The sequence below is a fragment of the Oryctolagus cuniculus genome, chromosome 12, assembly GCF_051225735.1.
Source record: "Oryctolagus cuniculus isolate XC-2025 breed Fujian yellow rabbit chromosome 12, ASM5122573v1, whole genome shotgun sequence".
In the NCBI taxonomy this organism is placed as follows: Eukaryota; Metazoa; Chordata; class Mammalia; order Lagomorpha; family Leporidae; genus Oryctolagus; species Oryctolagus cuniculus.
The window spans coordinates 13,772,389-13,793,879 of NC_142878.1; the positions used below are offsets into that span (position 1 = coordinate 13,772,389).

Genomic DNA, 21,491 nt, shown 5'->3' on the forward strand with positions numbered 1-21,491 from the left:
ATCGGATCAGAGCGGTGCGCCGGCCGCGGTGGCCATTGGAGGGTGAACCAACGACAAAGGAAAACCTTTCTCTCTGTCTCTCTCTCTCACTGTCCACTCTGCCTGTCAAAAAAAAAAAAAAAAAAAAAAAAAAAAACTTTGGCAAATTATTACTCTTTGAAACATTTCCAATCTGGTAGAGGTCAGGGTCCTGATTACCCGGCTCATTTCAGCAGAGCCGCACCGACTGCCGTCACTACGTGCATCCCGGCACCGCAGCCGCAGGCAGTGCACCATTATCGGGCTCTGCCCGCGAGCGTGCGGTGTGCTCTGGGATGATCACATGGTTGGCAGGGGGACGGCGGCCCGCTGGGGTCGATCCAGTACGCGCCTGCGCGGAGCGGGCGGAGCGACGCGTGGGCGGTGACCCTCGCTTGCGGGGTTTCCTTTTCACTTTCGGTTTAATGTTCCTTTTAAGGCGCATGCTGGAAATTTCCCGTTGGTCGCTTGAGTCGCAAAGGCTTTAGCATGTAAACCAAACCTCCCTCTAAAAATTTTCATCCTTGGCTTCCTGTCATTGTTTCGGTTCTTACTCTGGAATTTTGTGTTTTGTCGAGTTTGTGGTATCTTTTGCCCAAAAAATTAAGTACTGTGGTGTTTTTTTACCAACACGCTCCCCTCTTTATAGTTATATAAACATTGTCTGGAACCATGATTATACACTTTTCAGTGTTTTCATTTCTCTTGCACTTGTCTGAAAAATTCAAATATTTTTAAATACTGAATTGTTTTCCTTGAAATGGAATATTACTTTAATCATTTCTTTATGATTTATGATTCTTTACTGTTTTTCTTGACAACAAAATACCTTTAATAAAATACGAGAGAATTGTAGGGATTTCAAGGTAGGATCTGCCCCAAAGACTCAATATTCTAGATAAAGTACTATTTTTAATAATAAAAAATGTACAAGGTTGGAAGAAGGTCCACACTGTTTTTAAACAGGTACTAGGCATTGCTTTTGTATACATCTTGCATCCCCTTCTTCATCACCCTAGTTTTATCTTAGAACTGATAAATTGAATCCCCAAGTAATTTTTTTATTATTATTCCTATTTTTCCACCTACACTCCTAGTTCCATTTTTTTTTAGAAAAATATTGCCTAAATGCCATAGTACAGAGGTCAGCATTTTTTCCTGTGAAAACCCATTTATTAAGTAGTTTAAATTTTATGTATCATTTTGACTCCCTGCAGCTGTAGTGTGAAAGCAGCCATAGACCATATGTAAATGAATGGTTATCCCAGTAAAGATTTATTTAGAAATGTAGGATTTGCTCTTATAGCTAAGCTAAGATCCTTGCTCACTGTAAACAAATACCTAAGTTTATACAAACCCCAAGGTCATGTATATTTTTTATCTTGTTACACATTTTGATTTTACCTGCATTTCAAGTGTTAGTGTGAAAATTTTAAAGTGGTACTAGAGAAGGATAAAAAAGGAAACCTCCATTTAATTACATTAAGATCTATTGTACTTGATTGACTTATTTTTCATGTCTTTTAAATGTCTATGTATAGCTATTTCAATTTTCACAACTGTTATAGGTCATCATGCTTTAAATAAGACAAAAAGTTGAGAAAGGACAGGAAAACTCTTGTTTAGAAAATGAAATGCAAATTATTAAATCTTAACAAAATGCTTATTACATTTTTTATAATCTTGTATGCTTTTTAGTTATGTTTACTATCTTAGTTTTTTTTTTAAAGAAATCCCTACTGATGATTTTTAAAAATAAATGAAATGGGAAGAGAAAATAATTGTAAACTTCTCCTCCTAACTCAAATTCCAGAAAATAAAAATTGAAGTGCACTACCAACATTAGGGCTTTGATGCTCTCCTTTTCTTATATGTGCATTTAATACATATTTATATTTATCACTACATTTTATTATTTGTTATTAAAGAAAAATTACTCAGTTGTCCTTGTTAAAAGTAAGACAAGGGAGACTTTACTCAGGACAATCAGGAGAGATAGGTACCACAGAGATTTTGCAGTGTGGGAGAAAGATTGGGTTCAACTTCAAATACACCTTGAGCAAATGGGAATTTATAGCCAAGGAGTCAGCAGATAGGAAATTACCAAGAAATAACATTAGGAGGAAAGTTGCGGATGTAGTCTGGGTAAACTGACGTAACAGGATTTTTGTTGAAGATTCTTCTGGTGAAGGGCAGGGTGGGCAGTCATCAGCTTGGGGGATGGTAAAAAATAAAGAACCTGATCAGCCAACAAGGGTGGGGGTTCTTACTGACTGGATTTTACTGTGTATTGGGCCTAAAAGAAGGTTCAGGAACTTAACTGAAGTTTAGTCAAGCAAAGAATCTGCCAATGTGTTTTAAAATATTATGTATCTGGAGGCTAAGTACTGCCTTTTACAAATAACTGCCCCCTTGTTTTAAAAAGAAGAAACAAATACTAAGGTAATTTCATGATTTGTTTGGCATTACCGGAAGCAAGCTTTGGTTCTAAGTATTTTTCAATGGTTATATAAGCAAAGCTGAACTATAAATCTTTTCATTCAGGAATATGGAATTAAGATTGTGGAATGGGTGGAAGACTATTGGTAGGGGAGAGACTGGGTTTGGTTGAATGGATCTTTCATGGCCCTATGATCTATCCCTTCCTTTAAAGTTTTTAAAAAGTAGAAAGATCATTTTGCTGAATTTCCCCATTCTTGTTTTAAAGGAAAAACAAATCCCAAGCCCTACAAATGGCTTGTATTGGAAGTTTTACATTTGAATTAAAGATTGTTAAATATGAAAAGAAATTTTATGTATCATGTATAAGGATAATGTTAACTTCAGCCAGTACTTATTTAGAGATTATTTTATGATGAGCATTTTGTTGAAACAGAAAATATATGTGAAATGTGTTACGTGAATTTAAGAAGAGGTAAAATGCCTTTCCAATTTTAAAGCAGCAATTAGTGTTGGAGTGAGAAAAACTTCCCTGTTCTGTCTATAGAGACCTGGTTCTTTTCCCTTGTGCTGGAATGTACACTATCAGTTGCTTTTCTGTTTGTATAGGGCCTGGGTGCCAAATCCTGTTAATATATGCTATTTTTAATTTAATCTTTATTGGAACATTGCTGCAACCTTTCATTTATGTGTTCTCTGTGAATGCCTTCATGTCACAATGGCAGAGTTCAATAGTTACAAGAGACAGTATGGCCAGGAAAGCCAAAAGTATTTGCTCTCTGGCCTTCACACCATCAGGGGAGGGCGGTTCAGCCTTTGGTGTGCTGATTACCATGAGATCCTCTCTTGGCAACTTGAAGAAGGGAGTGAGCTTGTGAATTCTTAAACAATTCTGAGGATTCCCTTTCTCAGACATTTTTGTTTCCCTGAGTTCCCAGTATTTTCAGTTTCAGTTGGGCTCCTCTTTTCACTCCTTTGATCACAATTGGTCTTGTATCTAGGATGGGTGGTCAGAGGATAGGAAAGAGGAAAAAAATGAAAACAAGCGATGAGATTGGCCCAACTCTCTTGGACCAACAACTCCTCCCAGCGGTTAGAGAAACTTTCCTACCTTAAATTTTGTTCAGTGAGCTCTGGGAGCCATTGTCACCATGACAACAGGCTGGCCTGGGTGTTGGAGCAGGAAAGTTTGGAGAAAAGTGGGGGAGGGAAGGAAAATTCTTCACTCTCCCTTTTCAATTTTCAGACTAGAATTAGAAGACTTCTTCTGAAACCTTCTGTTAAGTTCAGGCCAGATTATATGTAACAGGTAAAAAAAATGAAAATGCATCACCAATTCCGTAGTCCTACATAATAGAGCTGTTCCACAGATTTCATCCAAATTTTGTAGCTTTAATCAGTGCAGAGCTGAATATACTTATTCTATCTTTCCTAAAAATGGAGCCCTAGTAGCAGCCTATTCTACTTCTTTTAGCAAAAAAAGACAACGGAAAAGTCTTTAATTTGTGCTAACAAATTCACATTTACGCCCATAAAATAACATCTTCAGCCCAGTTCATTCTTTCTGTTATTTGAATAAGAATGTCATTTTAATATGAAACACTGTATAGGTATTAGTAAACATACTCTAGTATTTCTATATTTTCCCACTGTAATGCACCTACTATCATGATAATAGTGGACTTGCTCTGGGTCTCAGTTTATATTTTAAATTTCCATGAAGTTTGAGACATGTGTTCAAAACAGGTGAAGATCTTGCTGCCCCAGGTACTAGCAGTAAAGCTGAATTCAGACATCTGAAGGTGATTTCCATCTGCATAGAAAAGGATAGTTTAAAAACTAACAGGTGTATCTAGTAGAGTGAAACAAAAAATTTAAAATAATAAAAATGAACAGAAAAGTCAGTGTTCCAGCATAAACCTGAGCATTAAAAACTTGAGAGGCCGGCGCCGCGGCTCACTAGGCTAATCCTCCGCCTAGCGGCGCCGGCACACCGGGTTCTAGTCCCGGTCGGGGCGCCGGATTCTGTCCCGGTTGCCCCTCTTCCAGGCCAGCCCTCTGCTGTGGCCAGGGAGTGCAGTGGAGGATGGCCCAGGTGCTTGGGCCCTGCACCCCATGGGAGACCAGGAAAAGCACCTGGCTCCTGGCTCCTGCCATCGGATCAGCGCGGTGCGCCGGCCGCAGCGCGCCGGCCGCGGCGGCCATTGGAGGGTGAACCAACGGCAAAGGAAGACCTTTCTCTCTGTCTCTCTCTCTCACTGTCCACTCTGCCTGTCAAAAAAAAAAAAAAAAAAAAAAAAAAAAAAAAAAACTTGAGAAATATGAGTTACACGAAGTACATCTATATTTTGAAATAATCTTATGATATGTTCATGAATTTAATAATTATTTATGAGTTTTATTTGGAGTACCAATCTTAGAAATGCTTTGTGTGTAACTGTCAAGCCTCTTTGTGAAACTGTGCATGAACAATCCAGGCCCTTAGGGATACATCCTGTGCAGACAAATGAGGACTAGGGGCACAACCAAGACCACTTTCTCAACAAAAGTGGCCCTGGGTTCGCAGCTGTCAATCTTCTGTCTACCCATTTAAGCCTCCCAGGGTGCTCTGAGTTAGACCAAAAAGGCCCTTCCCTACTCATAGTCTAGGGGCTTCTTTATAGAATTGCATATTATCTCAATGGTGTTCTGATAATTGATTTTGAACTTTGGTGTTCTTCTGTGTTATATTTAGACATTTCTTTGCTTTTCCCAATCTTGTGCATGTTAACTTGTGTTTTTTTCCATAAAGTCTTTTTGTTTAAATTCAGCCCCATTTGATTTACATTTTTAACTACAATTTGTTTTCAAAGGTAAACATTTTACATTAACCTGGGTAAAGAAGAAGGAAAAAAATGCTGCCTAAAGTTTGTGGCTATCTTGTGATATTTTAGCAAGTGTCTGTGTGTGTGTGTGTGTTTAATATTTTTCAAAATTTTTACCAATGAATATTACTGCAGTGACATTACAAATCCATGATCCATTTTCATAGTTGTCTGAAATTCCAACTTCTGGACTGTCCATAAGTAAACCAAAGAAATTGGAATCCAGAGGTTTTGTGGCCACTTCCTGGCACACTGAGAGGTCAAGAACATTCCTGGGTCAAACAGCGGCTGGCCACGGTCATGTTGTCAGCTTGCACTATCATGTACCACAGCGGGTGGGCAGGAAAAGCGCCTTGGCCACAGTGGCAGCTCTCCCAACTCCTGGGCCAAAAGGCAGCCACATGGCTGGCAGGTGCCAGGAGTAAATTCTGAATGCACCTCCACAGTGTGGAACAGACAGGGCACCTGTTCCCTACTCCCAGCAAACACACTGGAACTTCCACATCCAGCTTTGGTGCTGGGATGCTGCTAATTTCATTCTGTATAGTAACACCCATCATTGCTAACAGCCTAGAGTTTATCATTTCAGATCAATATTTGCATAAAGATACACATTTTTATGTGTGCTTCCTTGTGAGTGTTATTGTATTCAATATACAATTGTAATATTAGTTACTGCTAGTATTGACAAAGAATATAGCACATATACCTTGAGCAAAGTGTCTTATATGTGTCTTTCATAGTTTAATACTCATGGTAAAAGTATGAATTAATATTGTGTAGTATAAGTGCACAATAAGGAATTGAGAGAGCGGCATAGATAATCAGGAAAAGAGTATAGGCAAAGGAAAATTCCTCCTCTGACATCAAAATGTGTGCTAAAATAAACTGACAAAAACTTTGTATGAGAAAAGACATGCAGTTTAACCCACATAAGTAGAAAAATCACAGGAGTGTGATTACCCAGTAGCTTAAAATTACGAAGTGTCGCTCCCCGTCTTCGTGGAGGAACGACACAGGACCCTGCGCTGTTCTTTCGTCTGCTCGGCCCTCCCCGGGTTTGCTGCTGGTTCTTCCCGGGTTGGCTGCTGTCCCTCCACCTCCGTGGAGGGGCGGGCCCCCTGCCACCTTCCCCACTTCCGCAGGGGAGCGGCACACCGCCGGCCGGCTCTCTCGGGGGCTGCACAGGTGTTCCTCAGGTGTTCCCCTTAGATGTTCCTGGTGCATGTTGTCTCTCTCCTCCTTTATAGTCCTCCTCCGCCAATCCCAACTCGGCTGCCCACACGCCGAGCGCGCTGCTCTCCTCCAATCAGGAGCAGGATCAGCTCCTGGAGGTCATCACTCAAGTTGGCAAGAGGCAGCTGCGTAGAAGCTGTTTTCTCCTCTCCCAGCACCATATTGTGGGAGAGCAGATGCATAGAATAAGTCTTAATTCCAGTAACTTAGTCTAGTCCGAGTTGCTCCTAGTTGCTCCCCACAACGAAGAAACACATAGATCTCTTTTTTCTATGGAGACGGGGAGAATAGGGAATGTGAGGGGAACAGTAAATGATTTTTAGAGAAACTTAGTGGATTTTAGGAATATACAGCGGCCTGAGACAAAGTTTGTTAGGCCTGCAGAGCACACAATGGTTTGTAAATGATTCTCTTTGGGATTGAAATAGTAGACAAAGTGTGTGATAAAATCTGTCCAGGTGAATGGACAGGCTACAGTCTCTCTGCCTGGGATATGAATTTAGTTAATGGACACTTAAAGAAGGGATCGAAGGTTGTTGTTTTCTTCCTGGGGGGGAGGGGGGGTAAGACTTTGAGCTGCTGTAAGCATCTAAGAGTAAAGCCTCTTCCAACATATACTGCTTTCTATATCTCTTTAATTTAAAATAATCAGCTACAAGAGTGCCAGATTTTGGGGGTGGCAGTTCCTGGGATACTTCAAAGGTGTGAAATGCTGCGGTCCTAACAGCAAGCCCATCCTTTCTCCCCACAGATCACGTTTCTCACTATTGTGCCAGATTGTGCACCCATGTGATATTCTGAAGTCTTGGTCATTTTTTGTATCCAGCTTTTTGATTCTTCTATATTTTGTTCTCTTAAAAGTTTTCATTAGTATTTTGTACAGATTGGCCGTAATTACTTTCCCTATACTCCTATTTTTTATATTTCAATATTTTTTATTATTTTTAGTGCAAAAACATTGTTGGAATACAAATGCCTAGACATATAACTAAATCATAATATAAATGTTCTGTGTGAAGGAGATTGATGTGTTCCTTTAAAATCTTTCTAGAACTCTCAAATTGCTTTTGAAATATTCTTACCTCACAAGATGATATTATTATCTTCTGTTCACTTTTCTAGATAAACAGAGAAACATTTTTAAGTGTATATTTATATTCATTTGCCTGAAAGGCTGAGAGAGAGACAGAGAGAGAGAGAGAGAGAAATCTCTTAACTGCTGGTTTATTTCCCAAATGACTGCAACATCCAGGGCTAGACCATGCCAAAGCCAGGCACCAGGAACCCCATCTGGATTTCCCCTATGATTGGCAGGGGCCCAAGTCCTTGAGCCATCCCACTGCCTCCCAGGGAAGCTGGATCAGAAGCAGAGTAGATGGGACTCAAACTGGCACTCCATATGATGCAGCATCTCAAGTGATGACTTAACCTGCTGTGTCACATCACCTGCCCCAGAAACATATGCATGTTTGCAAAATATGAGTCACATCACATATTAATTTTTTTGAATGATTTAACCATTTTTTAAAAGAGTTTACTTAATTATTTGAGAGGTAGAGTTACAGATACAGAGAGGGAGAGACAGAGAAAAGTCCACCATTCGAAGCCAGGAGCTTCTTCCGTGTCTCCCATGCAGGTCAATGCAGGGGCCTAAGCAGCTGGACCATCTTCTACTGCTTTCCCAGGCCATAGCAGAGAGATGGATGGGAAGAGGAGAAGCCAGTACTATAACTAGTGTCCATATGGGATGATGGCGTGGCAGGCGAGGTTTAGCTCACTACACCACAGCGCCAGCCCATAATCAATTTTCCTTTATTCATCATCGTGCTACTTATTGCTTTCCTTACCTGGGCTTTCCAACATATCTGCAACATCTAGAACCAAAAAGGGGCAGAGTTGCCATTGTGGCATGGCAGGTTAAGCCCTGCCACCCATATGGGAGAACCTGATGGAGTTCCAGGCTCTTGTCCTTGCTCTGACCATTGCAGTCATTTGGGGAGTGAACCAATGGATGGAAGATCTCTTTTTCTCTCCTTCTCTGTGTCACTCTGCCCTTCAAATAAATAAATAATAAGTTTTAAAAATTAAAAAGATAATGGGGCCAGTGCCATGGTGCAGTAGGTTAATCCTCTGCCTGCGGTGCCAGCATCCCATATGGGTACCAGTTCTAGTCCCGGCTGCTTCTCTTCCAATCCAGCTCTCTGCTGTGGCCTGGGAAAGCAGTGGAAGTTGGCCCAAGTGCTTGGGCCCCTGCACCCACGTGGGAGACCAAGAGGAAGCTACTGGCTCCTGGCTTCATATCGTCGCAGCTCTGGCCACTGCGGCCATTTGAGGAGTGAACCAATGGAAGAAGACCTTTCTCTCTGTCTCTTCCTCTCACTGTCTGTATCTCTACCTCTCAAATAAATAAATAAAATCTTTAAAGCAATTAAAAAGAAGAAATTAAGGGCTCCAAATCAACCCACAAACACACAAAAAATAAATACAACTAATGAGGGATACACAATTCAAAAGAGAAGGCAAGGACTGATGATAGGGAGCACTGTTGAGGAAGAGATTTGAGGATTTTTTGTTATGTATAGATTGCTATAATTAGGGCGTTGCCTATGTGTGATATGACCATGTTTTGAGTATATTTTCAAATGTATGGTAGATTCTAATGTGGGCAGACCAAGACTCTTCAAAGTTCAAGAATATCTGGGATTAAAAATCATAGTATTAAAAAAATATTTGCACGGGGGCAAGTACTTGACCTAGTGGTTAAGGCACCTGCATCCCATATTGAGTGGATTCAGCACCTGCCTCCAACTCCTGACTACAACTTCCTGCTAATGCAGACCCAGGGAAGCAGTGATGGTGACCCGAATAATTTGGTCCCTGCCATTCACTCCTGACTGAATTCCAGGATTTGGCCTTAGGGATTTGAGGAGTGAACCAATGTATGGGAACTCTTTTTCCCTCCCTCTCTCTCTTCCTTCCCTTTCTCCTTCCCTCCCTCTCTCTCTTCCTTCCCTTTCCCCTTCCCTCCCTCCCTCCCTCCCTCCATTCCATCCTCCCTCCCTCCCTTCCTTTCCTTCCTTCCTTCCTTCCTTCCTTCCTTCCTTCCTTCCTCTCCTTTCTCCTTCTCATATAAATATATTTAATTAAAATAAAAATAAAAAAAAACGGAATATCTGCGTGGACCCAGAATCCTGGTTTCTGTTTCTTCATCCTCAGCATGTAACCTTTCTTTTCATTCTCTAATTCTGGTTGATGGAACAAAGATTCTACTCTTAGCCAAATATTTGTAAAGTTCCTGAACCTTCTCCTAGATACATCCATGCACTGCCTTATAAAATCTGTCTTTAAGAATAATTCTGAAAAATCAGTTTAACAATAATTTTCCCCATCCTTGATAGATGATCAAGTTCTTTAACCACCTCCAAGTAATATCTGATCACCTTGGCCTATCTTCAGCAATAATCCCATTAGGACATTTTAGCCAGAATCCTTCTTCCTCCTGTTGTCACCTCCTATGATTTTTCCACCCATTGCCCTCTATCTTGTTCCTTAGTTAAATTTCCCATTTTGCCATGCTATATTCATAACTGGGCCCAATCTCTCTGCTTGACTGCAAAACCCCATTGCTATGGTCCCTATACTTATTATAAATGAAGTTGTCTTTATCGTGCTTTAGCAAGTATTGTTGAATATTCTTTTTCTTTTACAGATAGTTTGAAGAAAGGAATTTAGAGTTCCAAAAATTTCCACAGGGTTGTCAATTTCGTGGGGGCACTTTTCCAGGTAAGGATTGTCTCTGTTCCTTTTTCATTCCTGACACTAGAATTTTGGGTTCAGTGTAGGGTTTAGCCATTTTCTTCAGGAGAGACCCACATGTCAATATGCCAAGACACACTTTGTGAGTATGACTTTAAATAGGATTGAACATGTAAAGTGAATTCAAATATTAGCAATAATTTTATTCCATATGCATTTACCCTATTCATGTTTCAAAAAATCATTATTGTAGATTTATATTTCAAATATTGGATATTTGCAAACTGAAACTAACTGTGGCACATACCTTGGTTGGGATCCTACCTGGCAAGTGGCAGGACTGAGTTAAGAAATGACACAGAGGCCATCAGGAATCATAGAGGCTTTGCCTACAGTACAATGCTAGATCTCACTGTGGTATTAGGAGGCACTAAACCTTCTTTTGCAAGGTTGTGTTGAATTTGCCTTTGATAAGACACATTGTGTGGGGAGCAACTGGGAGCAACTCGGACTAGACTAAGTTACTGGAATTAAGACTTATTCTATGCATCTGCTTTCCCACAATATGGCGCTGAGAAGGGAAACAGCTTCTACACAGCTGCCTCCAGTTCAACCAATAAACTGTGGGACCTGCTCCTGATTGGAGGAGAGCAGCGTACTCGGCATGTGGGTAGCAGAGTTGGGATTGGTGGAAGAGGACTATAAAGGAGGAGAGAGACGGCATGCACCAGGGAACATCTAAGGGGAACATCTAAGGGGAACACCTGTGCAGCCCCCGAGAGAGCCGGCTGGCGGTGTGCCGCTCCCCTGCGGAAGTGGGGAAAGTGGCCAGGGGGAACCGCCCTTCCATGGAGGTGGAAGGGACGGCAGCCAACCCAGGAAGAACCAGCAGCAAACCCGGGGAGGGCCAAGCAGACGAAAGAACAGCGCAGGGTCCTGTGTCGTTCCTCCACGAAGAGGGGGAGCGACAACATTGTATTAGTCTGTTTTCTGTTCCTATAACAACATACTTGAAGCTGGGTAAAATATAAAGAAAAGAGGTTTATTTAGCTCATAGTTCTGAGTATTCAATAGCATGGCATCAGCATCTGCTCAGTTCTGGTGAGAGCTTCATTTGTGGCAGATGGCATTGAGACAAGAGTGCATATGAAAGGGTTGAGAGCAGTCATACTGAAATACAGTAATCCAGACACCAGGGAGGGGCCAATCTTTCTTTTTTACAACAACCTACTCTTGTAAGAATTCATTCATTCCAAGAGACCAACATTAACACTTTCAGGAGATAATTTCCCCAATGACCTGATACCCTCCAATTGGGTCCTACCTCTTAAAGGCCCCACTACCTCTTAACACCATAACATTGTGTACCAACCCTTGGAGAACAAACCATATCCAAACCATAGCACACATCTGAGAGATTATAGATGTCAGGAGAGAGTTTATACAACTATGCATAATCATCTTGGAAAACAGTAGATAATTTATTTTGGAATAGAATATAAGCAATTTTTTTTAAGATTTACTTTAGAGGCCAGGTTGATGGTAAAGAATATGCTATCACTATTTTAAGGGTAAGTAACAACACTAGAATTTCACTCTTTATATAAGACTGAAAGAACAATTATAAGATTGTAACATTCCCCTATTTTATATAGGTTAATTATTTTAAATTATGAGAAGTAGCATTATTATCATCAGAACTGAAACTGTATTTCCACTTTACTTGAATCTGGTCAAAATATTTATTTTTATGTTAACTGCGTCCTGGAGATTGAATTTTTTTAACTTTTATTTAATGAATATAAATTTCCAAAGTACAGAATATGGATTACAATGGCTTCCCCCCATAACGTCCCTCCCACCCGCAACCCTCCCCTTTCCCACTCCCTCTCCCCTTCCATTCACATCAAGATTCATTTTCAGCCGGCGCCGTGGCTCAATAGGCTAATCCTCCACCTTGCGGCGCCGGCACACCGGGTTCTAGTCCCGGTTGGGGCACCGGATTCTGTCCCGGTTGCCCCTCTTCCAGGCCAGCTCTCTGCTATGGCCAGGGAGTGCAGTGGAGGATGGCCCAGGTGCTTGGGCCCTGCACCCCATGGGAGACCAGGAAAAGCACCTGGCTCCTGGCTCCTGCCATCGGATCAGCGCGGTGCGCCGGCTGCAGCGGCGGCCATTGGAGGGTGATCCAACGGCAAAGGAAGACCTTTCTCTCTGTCTCTCTCTCTCACTGTCCACTCTGCCTGTCAAAAAAAAAAAAAAAAAAAAGATTCATTTTCGATTCTCTTTATATACAGAAGATCAGTTTAGCATACATTAGGTAAAGATTTCAACAGTTTGCTCCCACACAGAAACATAAAGTGTAAAATACTGTTTGAGTACTAGTTATAGCATTAAATCTCAATGTACAGCACACTAAGGACAAAGATCCTACATGAGGAGTAAGTGCACAGTGACTCCTGTTGTTGACTTAACAAATTGACACTCTTGTTTATGGCCTCAGTAATCACCCTAGGCTCTTGTCATGAGCTGCCAAGGCTATGGAAGCCCCCTGAGTTCACTGACTCTGATCATATTTAGACAAGGCCATGGTCAAAGTGGAAGTTCTCTCCTCCCTTCAGAGAAAGATACCTCCTTCTTTGATGACCCGTTCTTTCCACTGGGATCTCACTCGCGGAGATCTTTCATTTAGTTATTTTTTTTTTTTCCCCCAGAGTGTCTTGGCCTTCCATGCCTGAAATACTTTCATGGGCTTTTCAGCCGGATCTGCATGCCTTAAGGGCTGATTATGAGGCCAGAGTGCTGTTAGGACATCTGCCATTCTATGGGTCTGCTGTGTATCTCACTTCCCATGTTGGATCGTTCTCTCCCTTTCTTACTCTATCAGCTAGTATTTGCAGACACTATTCTTGTTTATGTGATCCCTTTGGTTCTTAGTCCTATCATTATGATCAATTGTGAACAGAAATTGATCACTGGGATTAGTGAGATGGCATTGGTACATGCCACCTCGATGGGATTGAATTCGAATCCCCTGGTATGTTTCTAACTCTACCATTTGAGGTAAGTCAGCTTGAGCATGTCCCGAATTGCACATCTCTTCCCTCTCTTATTCCGACTCTTATATTTAACAGCGATCACTTTTCAGTTAAGTTTCAGCACTTAAGAAGAATTGTGTATTGATTACAGTATTCAACCAAAAGTATTAAGTAGAACAAACAAAAAAATACTAAGAGGGATAACATATTAAGTTGCTCGAGATTGAAATTTGACTGTTTTCCAAATACTGAGAATATTTAGGAACCATCATCCTGAACTTGTTCTTTCATTTCTTGAAGCTCTTCAATGCACAGGTGTGTTCTTTCCAATTATGTTATATACACAGGAGCACAGTCACTAAAATCACATTAAGTATCAAAACTTTTAGGCTGAAGCTCATTAGAATTTCCATCTTTTAAAATTTGCAATGATTTTATTATTCATTTCTTTTGCAAACTTTTACTGAAAGATTTCAGTATGTCAGATTTTTGACTTCTTATTGGTAATATTGAGATAGAGGGAAACTGTAATAAAATCAATAAAGGAAGACCGACAAAATCCTGACAGTTATAATGCACATAGAAATATCAGAGTTAGATTTTCCATCCTTTCCCTTTGATGGAAAATGAGAACTTAGTATAATTAATCAAATAAAAAATTAATTCATTTAAAATGCATCTTAATGACTGTAGGCGATATCTTATTTGGTATTAAGAGATATTTCATTTATAAAATTTAAACTTCTGTAAGACACAAGCTGAAGCAGACATCAGTTTTTGACTGCTATAAAGGTTAGTCTGTTTGAAGACAGATTTAGTGAGATTAAAGTGAAAACCTATTTGTACCACTTGTTCAGAGATGTTGATATATTATAGAATATCATAAAATAGATTTATTACATGATGTGATGAATTCTTATATTCTGTTGCCTTGAATACTGAATTTTTGGCATTTCTGTTGTCTCAACATCCATTTTGAAGGTGTTAATTTTCTAACACCAGAATCAGAATTTAGTCATTCTTGACAGTTTCTAGCTCCTCACCTCCTTCCTTTTCCTCAAGATAGCCAATATAGATATCTCTCCTACATAACTCTGTAATCTTCTGGAAACCACCTATTTATGTGATAACTAGACAGTCTACATGACTCAACCCAATGATCCCAACACCCCACAAGATATGGCACAGTGTAACCTCCTGGAATTCCAGCCTGCTTGTTTTAAATGCACCAGTTAAAATTCCCTGTGGGAAACCTACTTGGGTAACACTCTGGACCCCAATTAAGGCCTTGGACCTCAAAATCTGACATTTTCTCTCTTGCTTTGCAACTATTGTTTGAACACACATGTCTCAGAAGGCTTCCTCTTTTCTATCAGTCTAGTAAAGTGTGCTGCCTCTTCTCTCTAGGATATGTAAGTCATATACTACTTCTCTTATTCCATATGCTTTGTGTGCAGCCCTCTCTTTGTCTCACCTGACCTACACACCCAAACCTAACTTCTTTCCTGTTCAGAGATCTCCTACAGAGTATCTATATTGAAAAGAATAAACTGGATTCACATCAGCCAATAGCCATACTGGTGCTGGTCAGCATAAACAGGTTTCCTAAAGAGAGACACTTAATCATAGGTCAAACACAGGCTTTAGGCTATCCACCTAATGAAGAAATATCCAGTGAAAGGGACGCTACACAGTAGATATCCACGACTACTTCTTCTATACCCTTTGGGGCAGGGCTACAGTTTATATCAACTCTTCTGAGAGAGACCCTAGTACAAATTAATGGAAAATCACAATTGGTGCAGCAGTCATGCTCTGTGGTCACAATTCTAAGGAGTATAACATAATGACGTTACATTCTCCCTGGCTTACCAACAGAACTTATCATGTGGCTAGCACCATTTAGGAAGGTCCCATTGTTTGATGTTGGGTGCTGCTGCCCCTTGTCTTTGTTGAGTGTTGCCAAAACCTTCCTGGTTAAATCAGGAGGGTCCTAGGAAGTCCCTACTAATGCACATGGGTCAGCAGTGGATGATGTCCCAAGAGCTTGGGTACCTGCAATCCATGTAACAGACCCGGATGGAGTTCCTGGCTCCTTGTTTCAGTATGGCCCACTCTGTCATTGTGGCCACTTGAGGAGTGAATACATGGACAAAAGCACTCTCTCTCTCTTTCCCTCTCCTTCTCCCTCCATCATTCTGCCTTTCAATTAAGTACATACTATATAGATAAATCTTTTCAAAGTTTATTGGCTTATTTTCATTTTATTTGAAATGCAGAAACAGATGAAGAGAGAGCAAGAGAGAGATCTTAGGATCTTAGGATCCACTTCCTAAATGCTTGCAATGGCCAGGACTGGATCAGGTCAAAGGCAGGACTCTAGATCTCCATCTGGGCCTCCCATATGGGTGACAAGGATCCAAGCACCTAAGTCATAATCTGCTGGTTCCCAGGATGCACACTGCTAGTAAATTGGATCAGAAATGGGGTATCTGGAACTCAAATCAGGTACTATAACACAGATGCAGGAGTCCTAGAAAGTGACTTAAGTAACTGCACCAAACACCTGTCTCCCACATAATACATTTTCACTTGAAGTATAAAGAACAAAAGAGTGTCATTATGATAAATAAGTATCTATAGTATTTTTTAAAACTTCCTACAAAATGTAATCTAGAAGTTGGCGTCGTGGCACAATGGCTTGAACTGCCACATTGGATGCTTGCATCCCATATAGGAGAGCCTGGTTCTAGTCCTGGCTTTTCTGTGCTTGCGACCAGCTTCCTAATGTGTGACTGGGAGGACTCAAAAAATGATGGCACAAATACTGGGGTCCCTACCACCCACATGAAAGACCTGGATTGAGTTCCTGATTTTAGCCCCAGCAGTTGTAAGCATATAGGATGTGGACCAGCAGATGGAGGATATCTCTGTATGTGTGTGCATGTGTGCATGTATGTGTGTCCCTATCTGTGTCACTCTGTCTTTCAAAAAATAAATCTTTTTTTTAAATGATGCAATGTAGTTCTTAGGCCAATAACAGCAAAACCAATAAGGATGATATATGTAATGCCAGGCGTTGGCATATTTGTTTCTAGAAAATCTAGAGCCCATTCTGCATAAACTTTTGCAGGTGATTACAGTAATATGATATGATATGATTCTCAAATCAGTGTCAAAATCAGAGATAAATTCACATTAGCTTGAATAGTATCCAAAGCCTTACCTATTTCCAGAGAGAAGCATGGAAAGTCCCTGGTAATAGTTCTGGTAAAGCAGAGGATAGGTTGTACAAGGAGATTGCTGAAGTGCTCACTGTAGGCCAGATCTTATCATCATCCTCTGCTAGATGGTCATGTTCAATTCTTTGTGAGATAGAACTGCCATCAGGGCTGGCGCCAGGGCTCACTTGGTTAATCTTCCACCTGGGGTGCCGGCATCCCATATGGGCACCGGCTTCTAGTCCCAGCTGCTCCTCTTCCAGTCCAGCTCTCTGCTGTGTCCAGGCAAGGCAGTGCAGGATGACCCAAGTGTTTGGGGCCCTGCACCAGCATGGGAGACCAGGAGGAAGCACCTAGCTCCTGGCTTCGGATCGGCGTAGCATCAGCCGTTGCGGCCATTTGGGGAGTGAACCAACGGAAGGAAGACCTTTTTCTCTGTCTCTCTCTCTCTCACTGTCTATAACTCTATCTGTCAAATAAATAAAAATATTTTAAAAAAAAGAGAGATAGAACTTCCAATTTAAGTTTCAACTGGTAGAAGACTTTCCTTCCCCCCTCCCCCCCATAGGAAATCTTTCCCCATTTTGGTAGTGGAAAGGTAGAAGGGTTGAACACTGCGTACCACCAGCTCCTTTGGCCTTTACCTTTCTTGGAGCCCCTCTCCATGCCACTCTGGATGTCTTTTCTGTAATAAATCTTGCTTCTAAATACTTTTAAATACTTTCTCTCTCTGCCTTGCCTACTTGGAAATTCTTCTTCCATTTGTGACAGAGAACTAGGGTAATATAGCCACCGTTTCACCCATAACATATCCAAATGCATTAAACATTTGGAAAGATACATCCCTGCCCCCAACTGACACCAATTCTGATCCCTGAGTAGGGAAGAGAGGCTGAGGAAGAGTCAAAGGAACTTTTTTGCCTTTTTTTCCATTGATTCACTGAACTTATCACAAAGAGGGTATATTCATGTTTTATTAGTGTAATTTAAAGCAAATTTTTAAATAAACAAATCAACACCCATAGAGGTCAGCTATCAAAAAAAAAAGAGAGAGAGAGAGAGAGAGAAATGATAGTCAAGTGATGAGAAGTTGGAAGAGTTGAAGGCAGGGGAAGCTGGTGACTAGAACTTCAACAGCAAAGCAGTGCAGAAGGGGTTGGAGTTCTTTGACAGAAATGGGAACTTCCTGTACAGAATTTGAGCAGGGTCTACCTTGTAGAGACATCTTGTGAAACACAGCTGGGCAATCCTACTTGGAGCTGCCTGGGTTTCTGTGTATGGATTAGCAAACTTAGAATAGAAGTAATAGGATGTGGAGGAAAAGGGCTGCTTGAGTAGATTCAAGCTTCCTGGAGCACTGCTCCCAATCTGACCCCTGTGCATCTTCCATATTCACCCTTCTTGCTTAGCCTCTGTGTTGCAAACCAGTGTTGCATGTGTTAAGAATGTCTGTGATGCTTGTGTAATGTATGTTTGGGAGGAAATGAAAAGTTTGCCTTCTGACCTTATTTCATTCTTGATCAGTGAATACTAACAGCTCTGGAACTGCCTAATCAATTGATTATTTCCTTATATGTAGAAAAAAAATGTAAAACATAGCAAAAAAGAAGAGAAAGAATGAGATGTTCTCAGAAGTGTCATTGAATTCTACTTCATGTGTTATCTTCAACAAGGAATAGCAGACAAGAGACAAAACAAAGAATTTTGAGGCTCTAAAAGCAGCAACTTGTGGAAATGTAAACGCATGTCAGATATAGGATAGTTAATAAGGTAGATTACTCTGGTAAGGGTCTAATATTATTTTTAGTGGTTTATTTTTGTGCTTCCTGATAGAAGGGTGGGGGAGTAATAGGATACCTTTTGTGTTTGCAAATTGTGTTCTACCTGCAGGCAAGTAAAATGAAGACAGAGAATTTTCTGTATCTCATTAATTGTCTTCAGCTCAACAGTTCCTTATTTTAGGGTAGTATAGTCTGTCCTCTCACTAGAGGGAGGAAAAAGACTTGCAGACCATGGTTTCAGGGATTAATCTCAACTCAGTCCAAAGATCTTAGAACACCTTCCATCCCAGAGATCTATTTCTTTTTTTTTTAACTTTTATTTAATGAATATAAATTTCCAAAGTACAGAATATGGATTACAATGGCTTCCCCCCATAACGTCCCTCCCACCCGCAACCCTCCCCTTTCCCACTCCCTCTCCCCTTCCATTCACATCAAGATTCATTTTCGATTCTCTTTATATACAGAAGATCAGTTTAGCATACAGCAGGTAAAGATTTCAACAGTTTGCTCCCACACAGAAACATAAAGTGTAAAATACTGTTTGAGTACTAGTTATAGCATTAAATCTCAATGTACAGCACACTAAGGACAAAGATCCTACATGAGGAGTAAGTGCACAGTGACTCCTGTTGTTGACTTAACAAATTGACACTCTTGTTTATGGCCTCAGTAATCACCCTAGGCTCTTGTCATGAGCTGCCAAGGCTATGGAAGCCCCCTGAGTTCACTGACTCTGATCATATTTAGACAAGGCCATGGTCAAAGTGGAAGTTCTCTCCTCCCTTCAGAGAAAGGTACCCCCTTCTTTGATGACCCGTTCTTTCCACTGGGATCTCACTCGCGGAGATCTTTCATTTAGTTATTTTTTTTTTTTCCCCCAGAGTGTCTTGGCCTTCCATGCCTGAAATACTTTCATGGGCTTTTCAGCCGGATCTGCATGCCTTAAGGGCTGATTATGAGGCCAGAGTGCTGTTAGGACATCTGCCATTCTATGGGTCTGCTGTGTATCTCACTTCCCATGTTGGATCATTCTCTCCCTTTTTTACTCTATCAGCTAGTATTTGCAGACACTATTCTTGTTTATGTGATCCCTTTGGTTCTCAGTCCTATCATTATGATCAATTGTGAACAGAAATTGATCACTGGGATTAGTGAGATGGCATTGGTACATGCCACCTCGATGGGATTGAATTCGAATCCCCTGGTATGTTTCTAACTCTACCGTTTGAGGTAAGTCAGCTTGAGCATGTCCCGAATTGCACATCTCTTCCCTCTCTTATTCCGACTCTTATATTTAACAGCGATCACTTTTCAGTTAAGTTTCAGCACTTAAGAAGAATTGTGTATTGATTACAGTATTCAACCAAAAGTATTAAGTAGAACAAACAAAAAAATACTAAGAGGGATAACATATTAAGCTGCTAATCAACAGTCAGGGTGAGGGCTGATCAAGTCACCGTTTCTCATAGTGTTCATTTCACTTTAACAGGTTTCATAAGAAACCTGGGATTCTAACCTAACTTTAGGGTATTACTCAATCCTAAGAATCAAAATCTGTCCTTACCAGCTTAACTAACCTCTGCCAACAATAATGGTTCATGTGTCTGTCTGATCATTGGATTTCTGATCAACTAATCATGGGTGAAGACCTGAATCACCCTGAATGATGACTTCAAATATACAAACTTCATAAGTACACAGGTTTCTGAATTACAGGTCTGCAAGTCCAGTGATGAATCTGATCCTATTGAAATTGAAGCATCAAAACAAAAAAGGCATCAATGATATTTGTTAAAGCATGGTAAGGAAAACTTTCTTCAGGGTGCTCTAATAGCATTCTGCAATGGGGAAGAGATATTGGGCTCAACACCAAAAACAGGATGAGCAAGTGGGAGTTTACATCCCAGGAGCAGTAGGGTGAGGGCCAGTAGATAGTAAATTAGTAAGATTTAATGTTAAGGTAAGAAGGATTCTGGCTAAAGCAACCTAATAAAATTATTGTTCAAGACAGACCACACTGATCAGACATAGTGGGGCATAGTGGAAGATACCCAGGGTTGGGGATTCTGACTCAATTAGCTCTTTGTTAAAACTGGAATTTATAAAGTACACAGATGGCCACAACATCCAGGGATGAGCCAGCCAGGATCCAAGAGCTTCTTCTGGGTCTCCCATGTGGGTGCCAGAGGCCCAAGCACTTGAGCCATCTTCAGCTGCTTTTTTCAGGCCATTAGCCTGGAGCTGTATTGGAAACTGGAGAGCTGGTACATGACCTGCAGCCATATGGAATGCCAATGTCACAGCTTAACCTTCTACACCAAAAACCCTACCCCCTTTATCTTATAAATTATATATATAAAGATATATTTTATAAAATAGATATAAAAGATATATATGATTGTAGCTTATTAAAGAAACTTTTACTTTTTCCATTATACAGTGTAAATTAGTACTCCAAATTGCTCCCCGATTTATGAACTCTTTATTTTCTTTGTTAATTATTTCAAGTTAGACTTTTTAAAAATTATATCATTAAATAAAATTATAAAAATTTTCAGGAGAATGCAGGGAATAATTCCAAAACCATAAAACTCCTTGCAACAAATTCAACTTCCATAGCTCTAACACATACACACGTATATACAAACAAAAATACAATTTGGCAAAGGGCACTGTTGACTTTTTTTTCCAAGAGAAATATATGCTAGTGTCACAGATTGAAAGAGTTTAAAAAATTAGGGAAGTTTACCTGTCATCTGATTTGTGCAGTTACGCCTTGAAACACCTGGATTCTGATTTTTTTTTCTATTCAATTCTACTCTTAGAAAATGTGTTCAACTCTGCCTGGTCATTTTATTTTAGGATATTCTCAGCTTGGTTGATGAGGCCTATTGACCATTCAACACACTGGTGGCAATTAGCAACCTTCTATGCCAGCTCTCTGTTTTACAAATATAAAGTAATTAGTACTAGAAATATATAAATAAAACATACAGTACTTAATTAAAACGATTAACAACATGAAGGAGATCTGCTGCAGTGATTCTAAAAATAAGGCTTATTAACATGTCCTGGTCCCTAACCATTCACCTTCTCCATCCTATGGGCTACGTTTGTCTTGCCAAAGCCTCCTTGCAT

General features: G+C 40.5%; 1 protein-coding gene across 1 annotated transcript in view; it reads left to right on the forward strand.

Annotated features, from left to right (window-relative positions):
• Positions 1–21,491, forward strand: part of SNURF (SNRPN upstream open reading frame) — a 73,803-nt gene that overhangs the window by 15,995 nt on the left and 36,317 nt on the right. The window contains exon 2 of the mRNA XM_089309148.1: positions 10,267–10,340. The gene's annotated coding sequence lies outside the window, so the exon portion shown is untranslated. The remainder of the gene's footprint in view (positions 1–10,266; positions 10,341–21,491) is intronic.